At 42.1% G+C, this 27,998-nt stretch overlaps 1 long non-coding RNA gene across 1 annotated transcript; it reads left to right on the forward strand.

Moving 5' to 3' along the window:
- Positions 1 to 10,555: 10,555 nt before the first annotated feature.
- LOC112205851 (uncharacterized) lies at positions 10,556 to 27,997 on the forward strand. Its single transcript, XR_002939936.2, has 4 exons — positions 10,556 to 11,307; positions 23,002 to 23,066; positions 27,077 to 27,275; positions 27,844 to 27,997. It is a non-coding gene; the product is annotated as an uncharacterized LOC112205851 (long non-coding RNA).
- The last annotated feature ends 1 nt before the right edge of the window (position 27,998 follows it).

A 27,998-nucleotide genomic window follows, 5' to 3' on the forward strand; every position in this document is an offset into this window, starting at 1 on the left:
GTGACATTATATCCTTTTTGCTGTATTTTATTAATTACAAGCAAGTCATTAGGCCCAGTCCACACTCAAGGGGAAGGAATTACACAAGGATATTATGGTATGAAATATATATGTATGTGTGTGTGTGTGTGTGTGTGTGTTTTCATCTACAGTTCCTGGCTCATACCTCCCATAACCCTTGTTATAGTTTTGTTATAATGTTGGGTGCTTTAGACCTCAGGAAATAGAAGCTCTCTGACCTTCTTCTGCCCTCCTTCAGGCAGGACTCTAATCTTCCCTCAGCTTTCTGATTGTGGGTCATAAGACCCTCATTCCAGAGATGATCCCCTGTTCCCATACTCAGGGGGAAGGAATGCTGACATAATGAAGCTTCCATAAAAACACAAAAGGATAGGGTTGAGTGAGCTTTCAGATAGCTGACCACATGGAGGTTCCTGGAGAGTGGTGCTCCATATTCCTCCCAGTGGAGAGGGCATGGAAGCTCCACGCCCCTACCTGCATACCTCACCCTATGCAAGACATCGTCTTCTGTATCCTTTGTAATATCTTCTATAATAAACCAGTAAATGTAAATGTTTTCCAGAGTTTTGTGAGCCATTCTAGCAAATTAATCAATCTCAAAGAGGGGATTGTAGAAATCTCAACCAGAAGCTGGTCGATCAGAAGTTCCAGGGGCCTGGATTTGTGACTGGTATCTGGTGGGTGGGAAGGGGCAGTTTTGGGGACTGAGTCCTCACCCTGTGGGATCTAATGCTATTTCCAGGTAGATAGGGTAGGAATTGAATTGGAGGATACACAGCTGGCGTCCACTGCTTGTTGATGGGGAAAACCTCCCAGACATTTGGTTACGGAAGTCTTCTGTGTTGATTGTTGTGGTGTGGAGAGCAGAGGAAAAACACAGGCATAAATAGGCAAGATGGAGACTACTGGGAGCCGTGTCTGAAGCTGTCTACCACATAATAAGGGCTGGAGTAAGGGAGGGAGGTGTCCTAGCACTGTTTCCAACAAACTTGCTCAATCTTGACCAGCCAGGTCAACCCTCGTCCCTAGAGGTGAAGTCGGGGTGGGGAGCAGGGACTGTGATGATCCCTTCTCTGAGAGTTTCTTAGCTGGTATGAATGATCAGACTGACACAATTAATCCAGATGAAAGAGATTCTTTCAAACATAATGATTTGGGCCTCTCATAAACAGAGAAGACATTAGTATTTCCTTAAACCCACACAACTTAAGGGCCCTTGCTCTCAAAATAAAGGAGTTTCCTTGACTCCCTAAGACATCAGCAGCACCAGATTCACATTTCTGCCCTAGTTAAGCAGCAGAAATCAAAGGGGGACTTTAGCTGATGAGCCCCTGAAGGTATTTGACCCCGAGGTCGTCCTCAGGAAATCCTACTAATTGTAAGTGGGCAAAGCCCAGCACAGGACTTTCAAGGGAAATAGATGAACAAAGAGGAAATACCAGAAAATTATGTTAAGAGGGAAGACTCTCTGAAAATTATGTTAAGGGGGAAGAAGCAGAAATGACCTCCAAATCTCATCCCCTATCATCTCATGGCTCAAATCTGGATTGGGGGTGATTTGCTTATTGTTAATATACCACAGGGGCTGAACCCGTGGCAGGGACCCCATGGCTTTGGAGAGAAATCATTGGACATGGAAGGTCTATTTCACTCATTCATTCTACAAATCTCTCTTTAGAATGAATGACTGTTCCAGATGGGAACAAAGCATGGGCCCTTTTCTCATGCAGCTGATGTTTAGGAGGGATGCATATTAAATGCATATTAAATATGGTGAATAACATGATTGGAGACAGCAGGGTTTTGACCTGCTGGGTTGTCAATAAATAGCTGGGTTGTCGACTATTTAACTAAGGGGCCAAGGAGGGCCTTCTTGACAAGGTGATATTTTGAGCTCAAAGATGAGGATCCAGAGCAAAGCATTCCAGACTGAAGGAATGTCAAGAGCCAGAACCTGAGGGCTGGCCTGTCAAGGAGCAGAAAGTAGAACCATGTGGCTAAAGACTGGTAAACATTGGACCAAGTGGTAGAAGATTCCTTCCAAAGAGGAAGTCAGCAGTCTGATCACGTAAGCATTCGTAGACCCTGCTGAGAAGCTTGACTTTGTTCTAAGTTCATTGAGAATCCCTTGAAGACTGTATTACTTTCCTGTTGTTGCTGTAACAAATTGTCACATGCTCCATAGCTTGAAACACCACAAATATATTATCTTATTGTTCTGGAGGTGAGAAGTCCAAAAGCAGCCTTACTGGACTAAAATCAAGGCATTAGCAGAGCTGGTTCCTTCTGGAGGCTCCAGAGGAGAATTGGTTTCATTTCCTTTCCCACCTTCTAGAGGCTGCCTGCTTCCTTAGCTCATGGCCCCTGTTCATCTTCAAAGTGCATCTCTGCAACTTCTATGTCTCCTTTTCCATCTGTGACTTTTCTGCATCCCTTGTGATTACCTTGGGACCACTTAGATCATCCAGGATAATCTCCCCATCTCAGATTTTTAACACATCTGCAAAGTCCCCTTTGTCATGTAAGGAGCTTATTCACAGGTTTCAGCGATTAGGATGTGAATGTGTTGGGAGGGCCTTTATTCTGTCTCCCTACAGAAACTTTAAGCAAATAATGGCCATGATCTGATTTGTATTAGAGAATATAGTTTGTAGAGAAAAAGGAGGAGCAGGAAGATCATTGGAGGCCATTGTAATAGTGCAGCAAGGAGGCAGAGGTGCAGTTTACCTTGACCACTGCCATCCTTGTGGAGATGAGAGAGTAGAAACACACACACACACACACACACACACACACACACAGAGAGAGAGAGAGAGAGAGAGAGAGAGAGAGAGAGAGGCAGGTGACTGCCGCTGACAAATCCAGCCAATCTTGTTTTTACTGACCCCAAGCCCAGGGTTCTTTCAACCATCCCAGCTTTGTTTCTCTAGGGTCTGTGTGACATTTTTGAAGGGAAGAGACTTGGCCAGAAAGGGAGGGAAAGCAGGTCAAGATTAGGGCATCTGTAGTGGTGAGTAAGGCCCAGAGTAGTAAGCTGAATAACGACCACCCAAAGATATCAAGTCCTAACCCTGGAATTTGGAAATTTTACCTTATTTTGGGGGTGGGGAGGAAGGTCTTTGCAAGAAGTAATTGAATGGAGGATCTTGAGATGAAGAGATGACCCTGGGTTAACAGGGTGGGCCTTAAATGTCATCACGAGTTTCCTTACAAGGCAGAGGCAGAGGAAGATAACACAGACACACGGAGGAGAAGGCAATGAGAAGATGAGGCAGAGGGAGATGCAGGCACTAGATGCTAAAGGATGCGACAGTCACCAGAAGCTGGAAGAAGCAAGGAATGCATTCTCCCGTAGACCCTCCAGACAGAGCACAGCTCTGCCAACACCTTGATTTCATACTTCTGGCCTTCTGGACTGTGGGAGAACACCTGTCGCCATTTAAGGCTACTCAGTTTGTAGTAATTTGTTTCCACAGCCCCAGGAAACTGATACACCTGGTGTGGATCAGATCATAGCCTAGCGTGTGACCCAACTGCTGTGAAATTGACCAAGCTGGGATTTCAAAACCAAGTTCCCGAGTATTGCCATGCCAGCAGGCAAGTGCAGTCAGGGATGAACCCTCACTCCTGGTTGTCCCAGGAAAAGAGATGAGATGACCCTACCAAGGTTGCTCTGACAGCAAGAGGACCTTGATGCCTCTAAACCCCTTTCCCATTGGCACTGTCCCCACCAGCTGCAATAAAGAGCAAGGACCCTGTCTCTATGGATACAGCCTTCCTGCGGGGCCCCCAAAGACAACGGATGCTTCGTATGGTGCAGGCCTGGGGACAGCTCGCCTCTCCCTCGCAATACACCCACCTGGGGTTGGCTCAAACTCCTTTTTGTCTGTTGCTGCAGAGAGTGGTGGAAAGCTACAGAGAATGGACAAAACTCACAGACCATCTGTTCATCTTCTGTGTTTTGTGAATTTATTTTCAAATGTTAAGCATTCGATAGCAGTCGTCAGGCATCATCTCAAAACTTACCATTTGGGGAAAGGCATTCTTTTAAAAATCTACAAGAATCACTCATAGACCAGTGAGACTCAGGGTTTGGAATAGGGGGTGAGTCGTATTTTGAAACATCTTCAAATATTATCATATAATTTCATAACCGGAAAAGGAAAATAAGATGTCTTGTTTTTATAATACAGACTTCAGGAAGGAAAGCTTGACAAGATTTCACTAGAAGAGCTCTGTAGAAAATGGAGGGATTTCTTAAGAATGAATCAAGGCTCTTGATCAAGGGTGGGCGTGTGGGGGCTTATTGGAATATCCTGGCCATGGTAAGATTTTATAAATATTTTTCAGGAAGGGACACAGGTTCTCTCTCTCTCTCCATATATATATATATATATATATATATATATATACACACACACACACATACACACACACACACATATATATATAACACACACATACATATATTTATATCTATCTATCATCTATATATATATACATATATATAGAGAGAGAGAAAGAGCATAACACTTTCAGTATAGGGATGTGTCACTTTGATTCGATTCTAGCATGATCAGAAACTGAATAAAATGGATAGTTCTCAGTCATCTAGGAAGGGATGTGTCTACGGTTGTTAGGGATAAGCAGAATGTACCAACTCCTGAAGATGGGTTTTCTCTCTGTGTCCTGCCTCTCAGGGGCTGAGTTGGGGAGACTCCAATGTAGGAAGAGACCCTCACTCTAAGTTCAATGACCTCCAACAGGAGCTTCTATTCTGGGTAGAACTATCCTTGTGCATCAGAGATGAGTCTGGGAGTGTTGAGGGCAATTGGGAAATTAGGCACCTAATTCCCTAAATCATGACCTTTGGCATCCACAACTAAGCCCTCTTGGCCAACACGACGAGAGCTGAAGATGGACACCCTGGAGTGTGTTCCCCTTTTATTCATACAACTGCAGAAAACTTGACCCAGGTAGAAATAAGGGGCTACTCTAGAGTAGAGTGTAGGGGCGAGAGCCCAGAGTTGGGAATCAGAGTGTGCAACTCCCAGCTCTGCCACATGCCAGCTGCACAACCTTAGCCCTTCTATGTCCTCTCATCCTTAAAATGAGACAATAACAATACTTCTCCCTTAGGTTTGTTGTGGGGATGGATTGAGATAGTGCCTGAATCATAGCATGCTCTGTGTATGTGTTAGCCATTATTTTCATTATTTCAGGAGCCAGGCAGGTAAGGCAAGTGCCTGAAACATTCCCAGGTGTAGAAAAATGGGAGTGTTGTAAACCAGGAGGCTCCTGACCTGGACAGTGTCTGTCCTCTCCACAGTGATCAATCACAGTGGTGTCAACTCCAAATGACAGCCTGAAAGAATGTGTACCACGGTGCCATCTCTTCCCATTCCTCAGGAGAAGCTGGAAAGCCAGATTTTTATATGAAAGGTCCTGATTTTAAAATATGAGCCATTAGCCAGGCGTTTTGAGTTTTTCTTAAACAGGCATAAATAGGCGAGGTAGACTATTGGGAGCCATGTCTGAAGCTGTCTACCACATAACGTGCACACCTGTAATCCCAGCTAATCAGGAGGCTGAGGTGAAAAGACCGCTTGAGCCCAGGAGTTTGAGACCAGCCTGGGCAACATAGTAAGACCCTGTCTCTAAAGAAAAAATGGGGGCACTGATTCTAATTTTTTGAAACTTGAGGCTGTGCAAGTAAAATATGTCCACTGGATGTGTCTGTCAGATAGGCTATAAGCTTGAAACCTGTAATGTACAAGACGAAGAAACATATTTTTCAGCTCTTTTAAGAGAATTCTAAGAGTATTTGGAAGCATCCCGTTTGCAGGATATATTAGCTGGACATTATCACTTATAAGATAATAACTTCACACTTACAATGTGTCAAGACCTATATTCAGAACTTTGTCATAACAACTCAGTTAATCCTCATGACAATTTATGAAGTAGGTACTATGAGTTTTGCCATTTTACAGTTGAGGAAACTGAGGCTCAACGAGGTTAAGTAATTTACTCATGATAAAATAGCAGATATTGGAACAAGACTTTGAATGCAAAAAAAATTATTGTGAATCAATTGTACACAAAAAGAATGTGGAATGTTGGCATGGCCAGAGTTTTCACCAAAATTCATAAGGCTGTGTACTGCTGAGTGGCGTTGGGATTAGCAGGACCACAACAGGACCCAAGCAATCAGAACCCAGCACAGCCTTACTGTGCACACAGAGTGGCTTGTGTCCAAGAGAAATTAGTGCTTGGCCACTCAACATGTATGTGGTTGACGTGGCACAGTATTAAACACACAGATGATGACTGATCCTTATGTTGTGTCATTCATTAATATTAGCTTACTTAGTATTAAATATTAATTTACTTAATCCCAATGAGGCAGATACTGTTTCTTTTTTGTTGTTGTTGTTGTTTTTGTTTTTGTTTGTTTAAGATGGAGTCTTGCTCTTGTTGCCCAGGTTGGAGTGCTATGGCGCAATTTCAGCCCACGACAACCTCTGCCTCCTGAATTCAAGCAATTCTCCTGCCTCAGCCTCCCGAGTAGCTGGGATTACAGGTGCCTGCCACCACAATCAGCTAATTTTTGTATTTTTAGTAGAGACGGGGTTTCATCATGTTGGCCAGGCTGGTCTCAAACTCCTGACAGGTGATCCACCCGCCTAAGCCTCCCAAAGGATTACAAGCATGAGCCACCATGCCTGGCCGGCAGATACTATTTTTGTCATCCCCGTTTTATGTGGAAACTGAGCCACAGAGAGATGGAGCCATTTGCCTAAGACTACGCAGCCACTAACAAGGCAGAGTTTGAATCTAAACAGCCCAGTTCCTGAGTCTATGCTCTTAAGGATTACAGTTTGCACGTAAATCAATTGAGAACATCAAGTACCTGTGGCTATATCCACTGCAAAAATGCTTGTGAATAAGGGAGGACAGAACAAAGGGAGAGATTTTGAGTTAAGCTACAGACAAAACTGAGCATTTGCAGGGAAATGCTGTTTGCTTTATAATGATGACAGTTGCTATCTTTCATTGAGTGACTACTAGGTTCCCACCAGTGTTCAGTTTATTTCAGCCTCACATAAACTGTAGGAGCTGAATGTTAGTATTAAACTCATTTTGCAGATAAGAACACTGAGTCTTAGAAATGCCAAGTAACTTGACGGAGGTCACATGGCTGGTAAGTGGCCAAGCCAGGGCTTAAATGCAGGTCTGTCAGACCCTAAATCTTGTGTGGTCAAGCCTCACATTAAAATGTTCAAGAGCTTGCTTCTTTCAGAACCACTTCTGCTAAGGGAAGTGGAGTAAGTGGGAACAGGGACTGATTCTTACTAGGCCATGGAGTGAACTTCCAAAGAGTTTCCAAAGGGTTCACATGACCAAGCAGTGCATGAAAGAGTCAAGGTTTAGGATAGAGCCTCATCCAGGATATTTATCTGACACCCGACAGGCTCCAGCCCTCAAACACCCTGCACTTGGAAACAAGAGGGCCATGTACCCCTGCCAAATATAAGGGATGTCCTTCTGCCTTGCTTTGTCCTGGAATCCAACACCTGCCTTAAATCAAACTTACACATTGGGCCGGGCGTGGTAGCTCATGCCTGTAATCCCAGCACTTTGGGAGGCCGAGGCGGGTGGATTACTTGAGGCTGGGAGTTTGAGAGCAGCCTGGCCAACATGGTGAAACCCCATCTCTACTAAAAATACAAAAAATTAGCTGGGCGTGGTAATGTCTTACAGGTCATGCACCTGTAATCCCAGCTACTTAGGAGGCTGAGGCACGAGAATGCCTTGGACCCAGGAGACAGAATGAGCCAAGATTGCGCCACTGCACTCCAGCCTGGGCAAGAGAACGAGACTCCGTCTAAGAAAAACAAAACAAAACAAAACAAAACAAACAACAACAACAAAAAAAACCCTACATGTTTGACCTTCTTAGGGTCACAAATGACAAAACCCACCTCAAACTAAGGCAATTAAAAGGGAAAAATGGTTGTATATTTGTTTAGGTAGCTAAAGAGGCCTTAGGTCTTTCTGGCTTCAGGTACAAATGGGTCTATGGACTCACGCAATATGAGAAAGCTGTTACTCTCCACCTTCATCTATTTTTTTCACCATGGCTTTATTTTCTTTGGTGGCTCCCAGAATCTCCAACCACCATCCTCAAGTCTTAGTTATACCAATGGAAGGAGAATTTATTTTTTTCAGTAGTTCCAAAAAAAGTTCTGAGACTGGGTTTTATTGCCTCAGCTTGAATATTTATCTCTAACTTAATTATCTTAGCCCAGAGGATAAATATCAGACTTGCCAAACTTGAGTCACCGTACTTGCCCCTGAAGTAGGGTAGAGGTAAGAGATAATCCCTTTGAATTGCTTGGGAAATGGGCAGTTTCCCAGAAGAAAATGGTGGTGTAATTAAAAGAAGAAAGGGGCCAATACGGTGGCTCATGCCTGTAATCCCAGCACTTTGGGAGGCCAGGCAGGTGGATCACCTGAAGTCGGGAGTTGGAGACCAGCCTGACCAACATGGATAAACTCCATCTTTACTAAAAATACAAAATTACCCCGGTGTGAAGGTGCATGCCTGTAATCCCAGCTACTTGGGAGGCTGAGGCAGGAGAATCACTTGAACACAGAGTGCTGAGGTTGCAGTGAGCCGAGATCGTGTCATTGCACTCCAGGCTAGGCAACAAGAGCGAAACTCAGTCCCTGCCCGCCCCACCCCCCCCAAAAAAAATAAAAAGAAAGGATAATGGATTCTGGAAAGACAATAATGACAAGTGTTTTCTAAAAGATCAGCACGTAGAGTCAACTTCCTCTGGATACTAGGGTTGTAGGAGCAGCCCCATTTAGTGTGTGATGTGTTTACCTAATCACCCTTAACGGAAGGTGCTCAAGACCTCTGAAGCCTATAGTAAAGGCAACAAGCTTCTTTGCTAGCTTAGGTAGTGGACATTTTCCCTTCTGGAAAGAACACATCTTTCCTGTTCCATCCCTCATTCTTGCTCACTGTGATTCAGGTGGGCCTAACCCTACCCAAGGCTTCAAGCAGGAGACTGTGACCTAAACTCATCTTGTTACAGGAAAGGAGTCCCAATCCAGACCCCAAAAGAGGATTCTTGGCTCTCATGCAAGAAAGAATTCAGGGAGAGCCTATACAGTAAGTGAAAGCTAGTTTATTAAGAAAGTAAAGGAATGAAAGAATGGCTACTCCATAGATAGCATCCCCAAGGGCTGCTGGTTGCCCGTTTTTACAGTTATTTTTTGGTTATATGCTAAAGAAGGGGTGGCTTATTCATGCCTCCCCTTTTTAGACCATATAGGGTAACTTCCTGATGTTGCCATGGCATTTGTAAACTGTCGTGGCGTTGGTGGGAATGTAGCAATGAGGACAACCGGAGGTCACTCTTGTGGCCATCTTGGTTTTGGTGGGTTTTGGCTGCTTCTTTACTGCAAACTGTTTTATCAGCAAGGTCTTTATGACATGTATTTTGTGCCAACCTCCTATCTCATCCTGTGACTTAGAATGCCTTAATCGTTTGGAAATGCAGCCCAGTAGGCTTCAGACTTATTTTACCCAGTCCCTATTCAAGATGGAGTTGCTCTGGTTCTCACATCTCTGACAATCTTATACCTCTGGCCATAATGATTGGTTCTGAGGTGATTATGTCCTTTTTTTCTTTTTTCCTTTTGAGACAGGATCTCTCTTTGTCACCTAGGCTGGAGTGTAGTGGTGCAATCTTTGCTCACTGCAACCTCGAACTCCTGGGCTCAAGCGAGCCTCCTGCCTCAACCTCCCAAGTAGCTGGGACTTACAGGTGCATATCACGAAGCTCACCTAAATTTTTTATATTTTTGTAGAGATGGGATCTTGCTATGTTACCCAGGCTGGTGCTGAACTCCTGGGCACAAGCAATCCTCCCGCCTCAGCCTCCTAAATCACTCAGATTGTAGGCATGAGTCACTATGCCTGGCCACTTGTGTGATTCTATTCTTGTCTGAGTCATCACGCTCTGGGCATTAAATAGATGATAGATAGATAGATAGATAGATAGATAGATAGATAGATAGATATAGATAGATAGAGCTATTGGGAAATAAAAGCTCTCTCTTCCTGACTGGGGTGGGTGAGAGGATAGGTTCTTGGCTAGGAGGTACTAGGAACCACTTTGCCACCGCAAGGATAGGTCTGGCCTCAAAATGGTGCAACATAGAGGCAACTGGAGCTGAGAGATGGAGTTTGAACTCCTGGATTCAGGCATGCCTGGACTTCTCAGCTACTTGAGCCAATCGATTGCTATCCTTTTTTTCCCTTGAATTAAACCAATTTGAAGTGCATTTTCTGCCACTTGCAACTGAAACAAAGCCTAAATGATACTACCTGGATCCAAATACCAGCTCTACCATTTTCACAAACCATGCTCTTTCAGGTAAGTCAGTTCTTGTGATCCTTAGCTGCCTTCTCTATGGAGTGATGATCCCTCTCTTGTAGGGTTTCTGGGGTAGCAATTGAGGTTATAGCTGATAATACACTGGGTGCTCCATACATGTAAGTTTGAGACATTGTGAGAGCAGAGAAAGCACAAAGCAAGTAGGATGCAACCAAACTGAATGTCTATCATTGAAGCCAGGAAAGTATACGATGTAGATGATGAGAGCAGGCTGGACGCAGATAATACGGAGTTCTGGAGCTAACTGGAAAGCCAATGCTCAATTGAAACTCATTTACAATTTAGAATTTAAAATCTCTGTAAGGGACAAACAAAATAAACACCAAGACTGCTAGTTCACAAACCCTGCAAAGCAAATGAAACATTTATGTTTCAGGCGAGACCACAACTGTGAGCCATGAGATGCAGTTGCCCAGTTCTGGGTGTTCCCATGAATTAGGGTTCTGGGGAAAGGAAGCCCCATGGTGCTCCCCGACCATGTCCCCCCTACTCAGCACCCTCTTCCTCCCAAAGCCAAGAGAATTGAAGGGCCTTTGAGTCCATGCCTCTCTTTTAATTTCAAAACTGAACATGACCACTCTTTATTTTTAATCTTCCCTTCCCCTAGTCTATGCCTTCAAGCAGCTTTTCTGGGGAGAGAGTGTTGGCGCCCACACTGGCAGATCTGAGTCCCTGGCCACGTGCCCGCTGTGATGAGGATGTTGCCATGCTCACCCACCCCAGCAGCCTGGAATCCAGCCTTTAGAGGGGCTCACTTGAGAACTGTCAGCATGATGAGGAGAGTGGAAGTCAAGTCCCACAGGTGACCCAGGTGAGGACAAGGAGCCCTCCATCCTTGCCTCCTCTTTAGAAATAAGCATGCCTTATGTATGGTTAGAGCATCTGTAACAACGGACTTGACTTGAGGGAGAAGTAGGAGCTTACAATGGTCATCGCCATATATTGAATGCTCCCCATGTGCCAGCACTCTTCATCCACTCTCCAAAGAAGAAACCTGCTTAGAGAGGTCAAGGAACTTGCCTAGAGTCACAAAATTAATAGGTGGATAGCATTTTAATCTTGCTCAGTATAAATTCAGAACTACAACTTAGTCATCATACTATAATGCCTACCAGGAGAAAGAATGCATTGATGAGCTGACATGAATGTCCTGATCCATTTGACAATCGTATTTATTATTGTTAATTGTTAAAGAATTACGTGATCCATACATCAATTTTCTATCAATTTGATTGGTATCATGGTCTTAAAACATGTCCAGTTCCTTGATGCTCATCCCATCAAGAGGTGGAGACTAATTTCCCTTCCCCTTGAATATGGTCTGGCTTCTAATGAGTAGAATGTGGCATAAATAATGCATTGTGATGTCAAGGCTAGATTAGGAAAGGCTATAGAACTTCTACATGGCTCCATGTCTTGCAATGCTCCTTCTTGAAACCCAGCCACCATGCTGTGAGGAAGCTCAAGCCACACAGAAGCCATGGGGAGGTGCTCCTTCTGATAACCCCTGCTAAAGTCCCACCCAGCAGCCAGCAACAATCACTAGATATGTGAGTGGGAAAGCCTTTGAGATGACCTCAGTCCCAGCACCATCTAACCGCAACCAGGGAAGGATTCTGAGCAAGAACCACATAGCTGATCCCAGTTAATTTCCAGAACAGTGAAAGATAACAATAAATGATTGCCATTAGAAATGGTTAGTGTGAATTAGTTCCTGTAAAACATGATCACTCCTTGAACCCTGGCAAAAAAAATTAAATTAAAAATTAGCTGCTTGACTTGTCTGATTTGACTCCAAAATGAATAAACTTCACTCTTATAAAACTTTGTCTGGGAGACTTTCCACTTGCCTTTCTGAGAGTGCTTTTACATTTAAATAATATGGATGATGATGATGATTCGTGTTACTACTTCTTGAGGGCTAAGGTCTCTACCTGCATTATTTTATTTTATTTTATTCTTTTTTCTTTTTTTGCTCAAAAACAACATAGTAGTGTCATTTTCTTTTCTTTTCTTTTCTTTCTTTCTTTCTTTTTTTTTTTTTTTTTTTTGAGATGGAGTTCTGCTCTCGTTGCCCAGGCTGGAATGCAGTGGCACAATCTCAGCTCACCACAACCTCCGCCTCCCGGGTTCAAGTGATCCTCCTGCCTCAGCCTCCGGAGTAGCTGGGATTATAGGCACCTGACACCACGCCTGGCTAATTTTTTTTTTTTTTTTTTTTTTTTAGGAGAGACAGGGTTTCTTCATGTTGGTCAGGCTGGTCTTGAACTCCTGACCTCAGGTGATCCGCCCACCTCAGCCTCTCAAAGTGCTGGGATTACAGGCATGAGCCACTGCGCCCAGCCAGCAGTATTGTCATTTTCATTTTTGGAACTGAGCTCAAGTAGTTAAGTTGTCCAGAGGGGTCGGGCATGGTGACTCACACCTGTAATTCCAGCACTTTGGGAGGCAGATAGGGAGGATCACTTGAGGCCAGGAGTTCAGGACCAACCTGGAAAACATGGTGATACCCTGTCTTTATTATTTTTTTAAAATTGTCCAGAACACACAGCTAGGAGGCTGCAAGGGTGAGGTCGTTATTGATTCATTGATTCAACATGTATTTTGGAGCCCCTGCAATATACCACTCTCCATGCCAGGCCCTAAGAAGAAGACAGATGAGGTTTTTGCACTTGTACTCCAGCATAGCAAACAGGTGATAAGAAAACAAACCAGTAAGTAAATATCTTAATCTATCAGGGCTACTATAATTTTAAAAAACCATAGTCTGAAAGGCGTAAACAACAGAAATTTATTTTCTCACAGTTCTAGAGGCTGGGAAGTCCAAGACCAAGGCATTGGGTAATTTGGCTCCCTAGTGAGGGCTCTCTTTCTGGCTTACAGACAGCCACCTTCTCACTGTATCATCAAGGGGCAGAGAAAAAGAGCTCTCATCTCTCTTCACCTTCTTATAATGAATCACATCCCATCATGGTGCACCATCCTTATGACCTCATCTAAACCTAATGACTGCCCAAAGTCCCCACCTCCAACTACCATCACATTGAGGATAAGGGCTTCAATATCTGAACTTTGGAGGAACATAAACATTCAACTCATAGCAATAAAAATGGCATTGCTAATTGTGATCATTGGTATGAGGAAAAATAGTGACGCACTTTGTGGAATTAACGTAAGTGGCTGTCTTCAATCTGGTGGTTGGCCACAGCCTCTCTGAGAAAATGGCCTTTGAAGGACATGATGTGGGATCTGCACCATGTGATCCTGGAGAAAGAGCATCCCAGGCAGCAGAAACACTGAGAGGAAAGGTAGGGTTTGGGGAAAGGCTTGGTACCTTCAAGGAACAGCACGTGCACACACACACACACACTCACACACACACACAAAGGAGGACAGCATAACAACGAACAAGAAAAACAGGATATGAGATGAGGTCAAAGAAGGAGGCTGCAGCCAGATCACACCGGGCCTCATTGACCAAGGTAACAAATGTGGGTGTGTTTAAATAAAAATGGGAAATTTGGAAGTTTTTTTTTTTAATAGGGTAGTGTTATGGTTTGGCTGTGTCCCCACCCAAATCTCATCTTGAATTGTAGCTCCCATAATTCCCACATATTGTGGGAGGGACCCAGTAGGAGATAACTGAATCATGGAGGCAGTTTCCCCCATGCTGTTCTCATGGTAGTAAAGAAGTCTCACAAGTCTTGTGGTTTTATAAGGGGTTTCCCCTTTTGCTTCTCTCTTCTCTCTTCTCTCTCCTCTCTCATTCTCTCTTGCTTGCCACCGTGTAAGATGTGCCTTTTGCCTTCCACCATGATTGTGAGGCCTCCCCAGCTACGTGGAACTGTGAGTCCATTAAACCACTTTTTCTTTATAAGTTACCCAGTCTTGGATATGTCTTTATCAGCAGCATGAAAACGGACTACTACAGGCAGTGACATTATCTGGTTAACTTTTAAAAAGTATCATTTCTGGCTGTTCCATGGACCAAATCAAGCAGGGGAAAAGTGGACTGAGAGACTCCAGTCAGGGTCACCAAGGAACACATAGCTGGACAATATAACCCCTTAACACAACTGAGCTTACAACACCTAGGATTCAGAGTTTGAGCTGCTTTGCCCAGAGCAATATCTGTCTAGAAGTGATCATCCTTCTACTGCAGGAGCAGGAGATTGACAAGCCAGTACTTAGAAAGGCCAGAATGACTAGGTTCTGAATTCAGGAAGAGGGAGTGGATAGGGGGCCATGAAAAGGAGAGGGCAGCCATTATCATTTCCATTAATTAAAAGAAGAAAAGGAAATTAAATGAAGTAGGCATCTGATTCAAGAAGTTAGGAAAGGAAATGAAAGCACAATGTGAGACTCTATGCTAGCTCACTGGAAAATCTTGATGAAATGGATGCTTTTCTGGGAAATAATTACTAAAATTCATTCAAGAAATAATATAATCTTAAATAAAGTAGCAGAGGGATTAAGAACAGGCTCTGCCATCAGATGGATATGGGTTTTAATCCATTCTCCATGTCTTACTAACTGTGGGAATTTGGGCAACAGTCAATATCTTCACTTCTAAAACAGGGATAGACTGGATACAGTGGCTCACATTTGTAATCCCAGAATTTTGGGAGGACAAGTTGGGAGGATCCCTTGAGCCCAGAGGTTTGCAGCTGCAGTGAGCTATCATGGTGCCACTGAACTCCAGCCTGGGTGACGGAGTGAGACCCTGTCTCAAAAGAAATAAGTAAGTAAATAAATAATCAGGGATAAAACAATCCCTGCCTAGAAATAAATGTAACTAGAAATGTGCATAACATATATAGAGAAATAACAAAAGTTCATCAAGGAAATTTAAACCAAGACTAGATAAATGAAATTAAGGAATGATTATTTAATAATGTCAGTTCTTCCTAAATAAATGCATGGGTTTGATGCAGTTCTAATAAAAATCCCCAATTAATTTTATTTTTGTTATATATAATTTCCTTTGATGAGCAGGGGAAGAATTTCACAAAATGATTATAAGATTTGACTAGAAGAATGAATGGACAAAATAGCCAAGAACAATTTGAAAGTCAAGAATAATTAGGTAACTCTATTATTCCATTTTCATGCCGCTGATAAAGACATACCCAAGACTGGGCAATTTACAAAAGAAAGAGGTTGAATGGGCTTACAGTTCCACATGGCCTGGGGGGGCCTCATAATCATGGCAGAATGCAAAGAGGAGCAAGTCACATCTTACATGGATGGCAGTAGGCAAAGAGAGAGAGCTTGTGCAGGGAAAATCCCCTTTTTAAAAACCATCAGGTCTCATGAGACTTATTCACTATCATGAGAACAGCATGGGAAAGACCTGCCCCCATTATTCAATTACTTCCTACTGGGTTCCTCCCATAGCACATGGGAATTCAAGATGAGATTTGGGTGGGGACACAGCCAAACCATATCAGGAACACTCTGAATATAGGTATTAAAATGGACTATAATGGTTCAAAGATTAAAAGAGCATAGTAGATAAATACCGTAACATAGATTAATATGATAAATATTGTAGCATAAACTCATGTGCTCTATGGATCTATGGGACTATGTTACAATAATTGCAACATAAACAATGGAATAGTACAGATAGCTCCAAGATAATCTTTCATGTACCTGACTTTATTAGATAATAAAAGTGGTCATACAAGTCTATGGAAAAAGAAGTAGCATTCAATAAATGACCCTGGGACAATTGATTAATATTTGAAGGGAATAAATAAAGCAAAATTAAATCTTCATCTCATACTATAGATCAATGTAAATTCCAGATTAATTAAAGAGTACAAAATAATTTAAAAGTTAATGAAAACTAATAAACAATCCAGACAAACTTCTGGCACCTTGATCACTTAATCACAGGCATCTAATCCTTTGCTGTATCTGTGCTGGAAATTACAGAAGGCTGGTACCCATATATTTGAAACTTTAAAATGTTTATACTCAATATAGCATGGATGAAACAAAATTCAAAAATGGATATTTGGTGGGTGTTGGGGATCAATATAAAAGGAAATAAATATTTACTTAATCTGATCAAGGAGCAGTAGAGGGAAAAGGGACCTTTAAGAATAAGAAATAGGCTGAGTGCAGTGGTTCATGCCTGTAATCCCAACACTTTGGGAGGCCAAGGCAGGTGGATTGCTGGAGACCAGGAGTTTGAGACCAGCCTGGCCAACATGGGGAAAACCCTTCTCTACTAAAATACTGAAATTATGTGGTGTTGTGGTGGGTGCCTGTAATCCCAGCTACTCAAGAGACTGAGGCAGGAGAATTGCTTGAACCCAGGTGGTGGAGGTTGCAGTGTGCCGAGATCACACAACTGCACTCCAGCCTGGGTGACGAAGCCAGACTCTGTCTCAAAAAAAAAAAGAAAGAAAGAAAGAAATCAGAATGATAGTTAAGAAGAATAAATTAATAAATTAATTTAAAAATAAGAGATTATTATGCATAACTTCATGCTGATAAATTAGAAAATGTTGATGAAATAGATTATTAAAAAACATATATGGCCAAAAAAATGATTCCAAAAGAAGAAATAAAAAATCTGAGTAAAGCCATGGAGAAAACCGAAAAATTATTCAAAGAATGGCAGTGGGCTCAGGTGGTTTCATGGATGAAATCATAATGTTGTTTGGAAAAACTGCTGGGAGTTATTGGAATCTATACTTCAATGTCTCATCCACAAGGCATCTTGGGGACCCATGGGAGCTAGGCAGGTGACTAAGGAGCGATCTTCAGGCGGAAGATCATAAGGTGGGCTGGGGACTGCAGTAAACAGAGGCAGGCATGCTTCATCAAATGCAGATGCTACTCTCCTCCAACCAATTGCCAGCAGGAATGTGGGCCCACATTCAATTCATTTCAGTGTAAATTGCAAAACCAGGCAGGCAAAACAAAACATCAGAACCTGTGAGCTATCAGCTTGCACATTCTCCTGAAGATGCTAAAACTGTGGAAGGGTTTAGGGAAAGGCAACCCCCATAACATTATCTGGAATCACTTGTGAAGCTGTTTCTCCAAAGAGATAATTACCCTAGTCAGTCCTTCAAGGTGGGACATTTTGCTCAATAACTTTGGGTCAGTACTGAGGCAAGCCAACTGAGTAACAAAATATAAATATTTTACCTTGTGATGGGTAGCAAAAAGGAAAAAAAAAATAAACATTTTACCTTTTACTTCAATCTGAGCACTTCTCAGATTATGGCAAAGGGAGGCCAGGCTATTTTGAACAAATAATTCATTCAACAAATAATTATCAAGCACCCACTATGTGTTATGTGCTATTATGAGTATAGGGCTAGTGCAGTGAATAAAATAGAAAAATTCTCTACCCTATGGAACTTTATGCTTTAGAGACTGAAAAAAATAAACAAGAAGAACCCAGGGTCTTCCAGTCATTTTCAATGTTAAGAACCTTACTTTAGTAATTAGAACTCATGCGCAGGCATTCAAAAGCCCCATCTGGAGGCAATAGAACGTCTGGCACTTGCTTCAGAATGATAGTTAATGGAGCATAGACATGACAAGATTGGCCATGAGTCAGTCACTGTTGCAGCCAGCAATGGGTACAAGGGCATCCATTCATTCTGCTTTTCTGCCCGTTTTGTATATGTTTGGGAATTTCTCATAACAAAAATATTTTTAAAGTCCAATTTAGTTGAAATCAATACTACAACCTCCCATTCCATTCAAAGCCTTTCCCTCTGTCCAGTTCTAGCCTGACCATCAGTGGAGAGCCTCCACTAGTGGGAATGAGAGGAGGGATGTCCTCTCATTCCCCTTGTTCTGTTGAAGGTTCCCCTGGGGCTGAAATGGGAGGGTGGCATCTGGGGTTTGGTTGAGGGTGAGAGGTGAAAGTCTTACTTAGATGGTGCAATCAGTGGTTCTATTTTGTTTTGTTGTTATTTTGTTTTTTGAGACAGAGTCTTGCTCTGTCACCCAGGCTGGAGTGCAGTGCCGTGATCTCGGCTCACTGCAACCTCCACCTCCCGAGTTCAAGCGATTCTCCTGCATCAGCTGCCCTAGTAGCTGAGATTACAGGTGTGCGCCACCATGCCCAGCTAATTTTTTTGTAGTTTTAGTAGAGACAGGGTTTCCCATGTTGGCCAGAATGGTCTCAAACTCCCAGCCCCAAGTGATCTGCCAGCCTCGGCCTCCCAAAATGCTGGGATTACAGGTGTGAGCCACCGTGCCCAGCCTGTGGTTCTATTTTGGCTGCTGCTCTCTGACATCCATATGCTGTTCTCTTGTGGGCATGGTCCCATGAAGAGAGCTTGAGCTCAGTTACTTTCTCAGCATCTACTTGGTACTCAGCACATCTCTGCTACACGAAATCCTGGAAGTGTAAGCTGCTTTGTGATGCTCTCTCTTCCTGCTCTGCAGTGGAAGGTGGTTCCAACCAACCCCTTGCTATCATAGTTCTACAGGTAGAATCCAGGCACCAGCCTCCATGTTCAGGTGTTCATGTGTGCTCCAAACACCAGACAACACTTGCCAATTTCTCCCCAGTAGTCCCACACAATGTTCTGCTGGAACCCACTGCTCTCTTCTAGGTACCAACCTAGAGTCTCCACAGGTCAGCAAGCATCAGGGAGTAGCATGTCAGTCTCCCCTAATCTCTCCAATAAGCTGATTGGGCCTCTTCTTACTTGCTTGGTGGGCGAGAGCTACTCCCTCTTCTATCATGGGGATGGAATAAGAAAAATCCAAAGTACCTTCCTCTCGTAGCCATTTCTCCCACCTCATTGAACTCCAGCCTTCAGTCTAGATCATTGAGATGGGAGTCATCAGAGCGAGGACCACAGAACACACTTGGCCATCTCTTGGTAAATGCTAGGGAGTCATGTGGCAGCTCTTTGGCTCTGGATGTGGGAATATTTCATGCTTATTGTTTTCACCTTTGAGGATTTGGCCAACATTCCAAGCCACTAGGAAGAGCCCCAAACTACATTCTATTTCACTTGATTTTAGGAAGGTTTCCAAAATTTTAGGAAGGCTTTAAGCTTCTTAGTTGTCTATTTGAAGTATTTATCTCATCTCTCAATAAAGACACCTTTTGAATCTCTAACTGCCTCTTCGGTCATTTTGTTTTCCTCTTGTGTAAGTCTCAGGGAAACTGATTAACCACGTAATAGCCGTTTGTTATTCTGAAGGTGGCAGATTAAAGCAAATCTCATTAAGAGCCAGCTTCTTTGGCATCATACTTCTATTTATAGCTGCAGCTGACATTTATTGAACACTTAATACGTGCCAGGCACTGTGTTAAGCACTTATGTGTATTATCATATGTAATCCTCATTACACAAGAAGGAGGTTTCATTGACCAAAGATATAGCTTCTATTACTATCCATATTTTATTTATGAGGAAAAAGTGACACTGAAAGATTACATTTCTCAAGGTCACACAACAGATGATGCAATTAGGACTCTAACCCAAGCTTCTCTAGCCCCACATCCCATTTTCTCTACCAATACTATCTGCCATGCTCTAAGTGCAGGGTCTGATGCTTCCATAGATTCAAGTTTTTCTCCTAAAACCTGTTCTGGATTAGAGATGAACAAAGGTTCTTTCTCCTGATTCTTCTGGCAAAGTTTGTCCAAGACACAATTTGGGGGATCTTTATCCTGAGTCTGGTTTCTAAAGTCAAGTCTTGGGGAAATGGCCAATTTCACAACCTCCCCACCTCATACCTCAATCTAGGTGGTGAGAAGAAGAGCAAAGCCCTAGGGAAGCTTGGAGCCAAAGAGATCTGCTATTTTCTTGCCATCTTCCGGGTCTCTGCTACAATTTCTTGTCCCATGGAGCACAGACAAGGCACTGATGTACCACTAAGAAACAAAACAAAACAAAACAAAACAAAAATTTGACCACATCATTCCCTGCTTAAAACCTCTCAATGTTCCCCATAGTTTTCAGGAAACAGTCAGGTTCCTTAACATCCAAGACATCAATACAATATCTCTTGCCTGAGTTAATGCCACTGCCTCCTAATTCATCTCTAAGCCTTTATTCTTGCCTGTGCCATCCACTCTGTGGCTAGAGTGAAATCTCTGAACTGTAAATCAGTTCTTGTTAACTCCCTTGCTTAAAATTGTGCAATGGCTTCACCCTGCAAAAGAATTAACACCCAAACTTCATTTAACCTGGCCAACTAGGGCTATACAATCTGGCCACAGTCCACTTCCCTAACCTGATTTTCTACCATTTTTCCTCTTGTTTACCATTTGTCTACCACTTGACCATTTCTGTTTTTCAACAAGCTGCATTCATGATCCTTCCACTGGGGATACCTTTTTCTCGATCCTCTTAGAACTGACTCCTCCTTCACTATTGACTTTTCTCAACTCAGAAACCACCTCCCCAGAATGCCCCACTGACCATGCTACCTAAAGCAGTCCTTCTACTGCCAAGATTGGTCATATTGTATCACATTGCTTACGTTTATTTTTTGCAGCATTTTTCACTACCTGCATTTTTTTGTTTGTTTGTTTTGTTGGTTGTTTTCATGTTTACTGGCTATCTCCCTCACCTAAAATATAAGCTCTTTCAAAGCAGGGAATCTATCTGTCTTGCTCATTGCTGTACCCTTAGAACCTACAGCAGTGCTTAGCAAATAAGTAGATCTTAATAGATACTTGTTGAGTGACCTAACATGGCTAAAAGTCCCTGAATAATTTGGAATCTGTATATCTGTAGTGCACAGTGAATAGCTATTATTCTTTACTTCCTACCGTTTATCCAACCTTCTTCTGGTAACAGCACCCTCGATTTTCTCTAAAACATCATCCTTTATGCTACTGTCCGTCCACATGGATTAAAATAAGGCCAGTTTTCCTTCCTATATGCCCAGAGATTGGAAAGGCAGACCAAACCTAGAAATCAGTGAATTCCATTTTGTGTCCATTATGATTGGTTCAGGTGGGTATGAACTAAATGAGTCAATGAGAAAGCAGCCCCAAGACATTTACTGTAACTGTTGGTGGAAAGATGTCCTCTTTCTCCTAGGATTGCTCAGCTGGTAAGATGCAAGCCAGGAGCTCTTGGTGCTTGAGAAGACAGCCTGCTAAGTGCAGAGGGGGGAGGTCTGAGATGGAGAGAGACGGACCCCAGAAGCTATAGATATCTACCTTTGGACTTTTAAGTTACATACATTAATTGATTACTTCTGTTTGTCTTATATACTTTAAGTTGGATTTCTGTTAACTGTAACTAGAAGCTTATGACCAATAGGCTACCTCTCTAATTTCATGTCTCCTTGCCTGAATAAATTAGGAATTGTGCTCACCTGCTAAACTTGAAAAGGGGTGAAATACGTGAAAGGGTCTGTTTTCATCATGTAATGAGAATTGTTGAGATAAAAGCTTTTGGCCTGTAGTAGTAGCACCATAATGCTATCAAGGACTCTGGCTTCTTTCAGTATATCTCTGTTGCCAAGGCTGGAGTGCAATGATATGGGATTATAGCTGACTGCAGCCTCCATGTCCAGGGCTCCAGTGATCTTCCCACCTTGGCCTCCCAAGTAATCAGGATTACAGACATACTCCAGCATACCTGGCAAAAAAAAAAAAAAGAAAACTTTTAGAGATGAGAGGGGATATTGCTATGTTGCTCAGGATATACCCCTGGGCTCAAGTGAGCCTCCCACCTCAGCCTCCTGAATAGTTGGCATTACAAGCATGAGCCACCACACCCGGATCAGGCTTCTTCTGTTTTATTTTCAGGTATCCTAAACATGTGCTTGTTACCTTATGCAACAACATGGCTGATCTGACTCCACCATTAAGTCCTAGTTCCGGGTAGGAAGAAAGCCAAGAGCAAAAGGTGTCACCTACGTGCTAGCAAAGTCTGTCCAAAAACCTGCTGGGAGGAGATTTTACAGAAAACCCACAGAACAAGTTTGGTTTTCCCTTTCTTAAATTTTGGTAAAATATATATAATATTTGCCATTGTAAACGTTTGTAAGCATACAATTCAGTGGCATTAATCACATTCACAAGGTTATGCAATCATCACCTCTATTTCTAAAATTGTTTCATATATCTAACAAAAATTCTGTAACTATTAAGCAATAACTCCTCATTCCTGTCTCCTCTCAGCCCCTGATAAACTCTAATCTACTGTCTGTCTCTGTGCACTTGCCTGTTTACGTACCTCATATAAATGGAATCATGCCCTATTTGTCCTTTTGCATCGGGCTTATTTTGCTTAGCACAATGTCTTCAAGATTCATCCATGTTGTGACATGTATCTGAACTTCACTCCTTTTTATGGCTGAATAATATTCCACTCTATGTATATACCACATTATGTTTATCCATTTGTCTGTTGACGAATACTTGGGTTGTTCTCACCTTTTAGCCATTATCTACACTGCAATTTTTGATTACATTGTATCAGTCAGAATTTTATGACAAAACCATCCTACTCTGTGAGGAAAACTGAACAATGTAACTTTATTTCAGCTAGAGAGAGTGTCCCCAGTCACAATTGGAGTCTTATGTAAGAAGAAATAAGGAAAGCCTACTGGGTAAGTAACTAGAAGATTCTGTAACAATCCACTTTTTTTACCAGCAAATATCATTATTTGAAAAATATATATTTAGAGGGTACAAATGCAGTTTTCTTTCATGCGTATATTGCATAGGGGTGAAGTAGTGTACCCATCACCCAAATAGTAGTGTACCCATCACCCAAATAGTAAATATTGTACCCAATAGGTAATTTTTTAGCCCTCACCCCCCTCCTACCCTCTTTTGGAGTCTCCAAAGTCTATTTTTTCTACTTTGTATGTCCATATGTACCCATTGTTTAACTCCCACTTGTAAGTGAGAACATGTGGCATTAGACTTTCTGTTTCTGAGTTATTTTAGTGAGGGTAATGACCTCCAATTTTATCCATATTGCTGCAAAAGACATAATTTCATTCTTTTTTGTGGATGCATAGTATTCTATGGCATATATATATATATATATACACACACACACACACACACATATATCACGTTTTCCTTATCCAATCCTCCATTAATGGACACTTTGGTTCACTTCATATTTTTGTATCGTGAATAGTGCTGCAAAAAACATACAAGTGTGGGTATCTTTTTGATATAATTATTTATTTCCCTTTGAGTATATACCCAGTATACCCAGTAGTGGGATTGCTGATTGAACAGTAGAATAGTAGTCCTATTTTTAGCTCTTTAAGAAATCTTTTTTTCTTTTCTTTTTTTTTTTTTTTTTAAGACAGAGTCTTGCTCTGTCATCCAGGCTGGGGTGCAGTATCGCAATCTCAGCTCACTGCAGCCTCTCTGCCTTCTGAGTTCAAGTGATTCTCCTGCCTCAGCATCCCAAGAAGCCGGCACTACAAGCACATGCCACCACACCTGGATAATTTTTGTATTTTTAGTAGAGATGGGGCTTCACCATGTTGGCCAGGCTGGTCTCAAACTCCTGACCTCAAGTGATCCACATGCCTCGGCCTCCCAAAGTGCTGGGATTATAGGCGTGAGCCACTGCGCCCAGCCGAGATATTTTTATACTGTTTTCCATAGAGGCTGTACTAATTTACATTCCCACCAACAGTATGTAAGCATTTCCTTTCCTCTGCATCCTCACCAACATCTGTTATTTTTTGACTTTTTAATAATAGCCATTCTAACTGGAAAAAGATGATACCCCATTGTGATTTTAATTTGCTTTTCTCTGATAATTAGTCAGAAAATGTCATTCTATACATAGAATACATTTATCTTTACCCAAAGGACATCACCCCCAAAGTCTCATCCACGTAAAAGGTAAGATTTCTGGGCAGCTTGCAGCCCTCTACAGCAGGTTTGGGTGTGTCCTCTCTTGGTCTAAACTAAAAGACAATTTACTTGCTTCCAGCACATCCATCATTTAATTGTGCAGAAGGAGCCACATAATCAAAAAAAACTCCTTTTAAAAGCAGAGACTAAAGTACACACAGCAGTCACACATGTATAGAAGTGATCAACTGAGCAAGAATAATATTTCTCTTTCCTAAGAATGGAAGACTTTCCTGGCTGGCATATCTGTTCCCTTTTCAGAGAGAAACTTCCTTATTCATTACTTTTCATCACCCTACTCTCTGCTCCCTGGAAGGTTCTTCTGTGTCCATCTCTCTCCCTAGATTCATCTGAGGTGGAATTGGAAAGGACAAGCTTCTTGTTGGGCTCAAGGATCTTTTAGGAGTTTAGCTGTTTAGGGATTTAATAGTCTCAGGTTGCTATGTATCAAGCTTGGGAACTGTTTGGGAATGTAGTTCCTTACTATTCCTCCTTGTTGTCTTAGGTAGCATTCCCTAGAAGCAGAGCCTAAGGCAGACATTTGGATGCAAAAGACTTATTGAGAAAGTAACTTTAGGAAAAACCCCAAGGGAGTATGGGAACAAGCATAAGAAAAGGCAATGATTCTCCAGTTGTGGTTTCCTAAAGAGCAGCATTAACACCTCTTGAGAACTTGCTGAAAATGAACATCTTCAAGCACCACCCACCTTGGAAACTTTGAGGGTGGAGCCCAATAATGTCTCATTCAACAAGCCTTCTAAGCGACTCTAATGCACACTATGGTTTGGCAACCATAGAGGATGGAGATGAAGCCCAACGAGGATGTGGTAGTCTTGGCCTGATCATTGGAAGACTCTAGAGCATAAATTGTATCTCAGAGTTGTCCCTGCCTCTGGGAAGAGGCCAGACTTTTGCACCCTTGTATCTGACTGTAGGGAGAAGGGCTCTAATTCCTCAGGAGAGGCAGCTCCCATCAGCTGAGACCAATTATCCCTGGAAGGGGCAGCTGTGGGTTAGAAAGGTCAGGGCTAGAGGTGTATAAATGAATCAATTCAGTAAAGAGAATCTGAAGAGTGGTGTACCAACAACAACTTCTTCTTCTTCTTCTTCTTCTTCTTCTTCTTCTTCTTCTTCTTCTTCTTCTTCTTCTTCTTCTTCTCCTTCTTCTTCTTCTTCCTCTTCTTCTCCTTCTTCTTCTTTTTCCTCCTCCTTCTCCTCCTCCTCCTCCTCCTCCTCTTCTTCTTTGAGACAGGGTCTCACTCTATTGCCCAGGCTGGAGTGCAGTGGCACCATCATGGCTCACTGCAGTCTTGAACTCCCAGGCTCAAAGGACTCTCCTGCCTCAGTCTCCTGAGTGGCTTGGATTACAGGTGTTCACTACCATGCCTGGCTAATTCTAATTTTATTTATTTATTTATTTATTTTTGGAGAGACAAGGTCTCACTATGTTGCCCAGGCTGGTCTCAAACTCCTGGCCTTAAGTGATTCTCCCACCTCAGCCTAGCAAAGTGCTGGGATTACAAGCACAAGCCACTGCATCTGGCCTGCAATTGCTCTTATTGGTCCAATTGTCTCTGTCCCCTTCATGAGACTAAGAGTTTCAAGTGATCAAGAGCAATCTCTTTCCTGCTTGTTATTTGCTCATTAGTGCCTGTCACAGGTGTAAATCTTAATAATTACTTATGCAATTAGTTGATTAAACAAATACTATTTAAATGCCTACTATATCCTGAGCACTATTCTAGGGTCTGATAATTTAGATTTGAACAAGACAACGCACCTGTTCTCATGGAGTTATTTGGCTTTAGTTGGGAAGATGACAATAAGCACAAAAGCATATATGTACATATACACAGTATAATGTCAGATATTGATAAATGCTATGAAGAAAAATAAAGCAGAGTGAGAGTATAGAGAGAAGTATGGGGTGTTATTTTTAGATAGAGCAGTTAAAGAATTCTCTAAGAAGGTGACATTTGAGCTGAGGTATGAATGAAGTGAGGGATTGAACCATGACAATATCTAGTGGCAGCAATTTGTATGTAAATTCAAAATTATTTTAAAATAAATGTTTCTTACATATAAAGTGTATTCAGGGAAGAGCATTCTCAGCACAGGAAATCAGTGGGTGAGTCACAGGAAACACCTGGCATTTCTGTATCAATAAAATAGGAGGTAGTTGGAGGAGAAGGACAGGTGGCACAGTGCTTACTGTTTTTATTTATTTTTGAATTAACTTTAAACTTCTATCAAAACATACATGTATAAGATTTTTAAAATCAGATAGAAGTGGCTGTAGTGAAAAAACAACTGTTCTGGTCCCATCCTGTTCATTCTCATTACTCATTTCATTTTATTTTAGTTCATTTCACCTCAACCTCTCTTCTTCTCTTCCCCAAATATAGATTAGAATATTTTTATTTTTATATTGGTTATCTTTAATTTTCAATGACATACTAGATACTCTAGATCTCCTTTTATCAACTCTAGAAGTATATCTTGTCTATTCTCTTTGTATAATAATATCAGGATGTTACATCCTACCATTCCCCTCCTTCTACCTCCAATTTCTATCACTGTCTAGAGAGTAGAAACATAACTTCATGTAATTGGGTTCAAAGAGAGAATAGAGGGTTTCAGATACTGAAAGAAGGTTAACAAGACTGAAGTTGAAATAATGATGTGTGAATGTTTTGTAAGCATATTTGGTTTTTAATGCTTTTTTCTATAGGTTGAATCTAAAAGTAGAAAACTCATAACAAGGCTATGTGTGAACATCAAGAGAGAATTCAAGATGGCGGGGATGACACTCTTTAGTCCATGTGTGCCTGGTTTTCATCATCTCCTTGACTTACACACATGTGGGTGCCTTTACCTCTGAAGACTTTTTCTCTTCTAACTGATGATGCTCCATTCTCTTCTGACAAAAGGTAAAGCTGGTTTGGTACCACTGACACCCAGGTTAGTTGGGGTCCAATATCTTCTGAGCCCCATATCCTGCCATGTTGTCTTCTCCTTCGTGGTCACATTTTACTGCTGATCCCATGGACATCACTGGAGTGGTGCCACAGGTAGATCACATAGACTTTTCACAGAAGTCTTCTGAGGTATCACAGAATTTCCCCCTTTTCTAAGAACTATCCTCCCACAACTCACAGAGGCTGGTCCTGATGGCTGCGTTTATAGTACATGACCCTGAATCGTTGGCCACAGCTGCATGGACCAGGAAGTGGCAAGCAACATAAGCTAGGCTGATCAGGTTGTCTCTCCCGGAAATTTTGAATTAGGACTAAAACTTCCCAGTTTAGTCTGGGTGGGTTTCTTAAATAGAGATGACATAAGAACTCAAAATCTAGCTTCTATTTCAAGGATCAAAGAATAGATGAAGCAAAACAATTTTTCAACTAAAAATATGAAAAGAGGCAGAGATGCAAAATGAAGTGACTGTCAAGACTCCTGATGGCATTTTTTTTTTTTTTTTTTTTTTGCTGGTTCCAGCTCCCTGCCAAGGCCTGATTGAACCTCTGCCCTGTGGTTCCTTGAAACATCGTCATATTCTTGTACTAAATTCCCCATTTTCTTAAGCTAGCTCTGGTAAGTTTTTGCCATTTACAGTCAAAGTGAACTCACTAATAAAATATTCCCAACTGCAT

The sequence above is a fragment of the Pan troglodytes genome, chromosome 18 (genome assembly GCF_028858775.2).
Source record: "Pan troglodytes isolate AG18354 chromosome 18, NHGRI_mPanTro3-v2.0_pri, whole genome shotgun sequence".
Classification (NCBI taxonomy): domain Eukaryota; kingdom Metazoa; phylum Chordata; class Mammalia; order Primates; family Hominidae; genus Pan; species Pan troglodytes.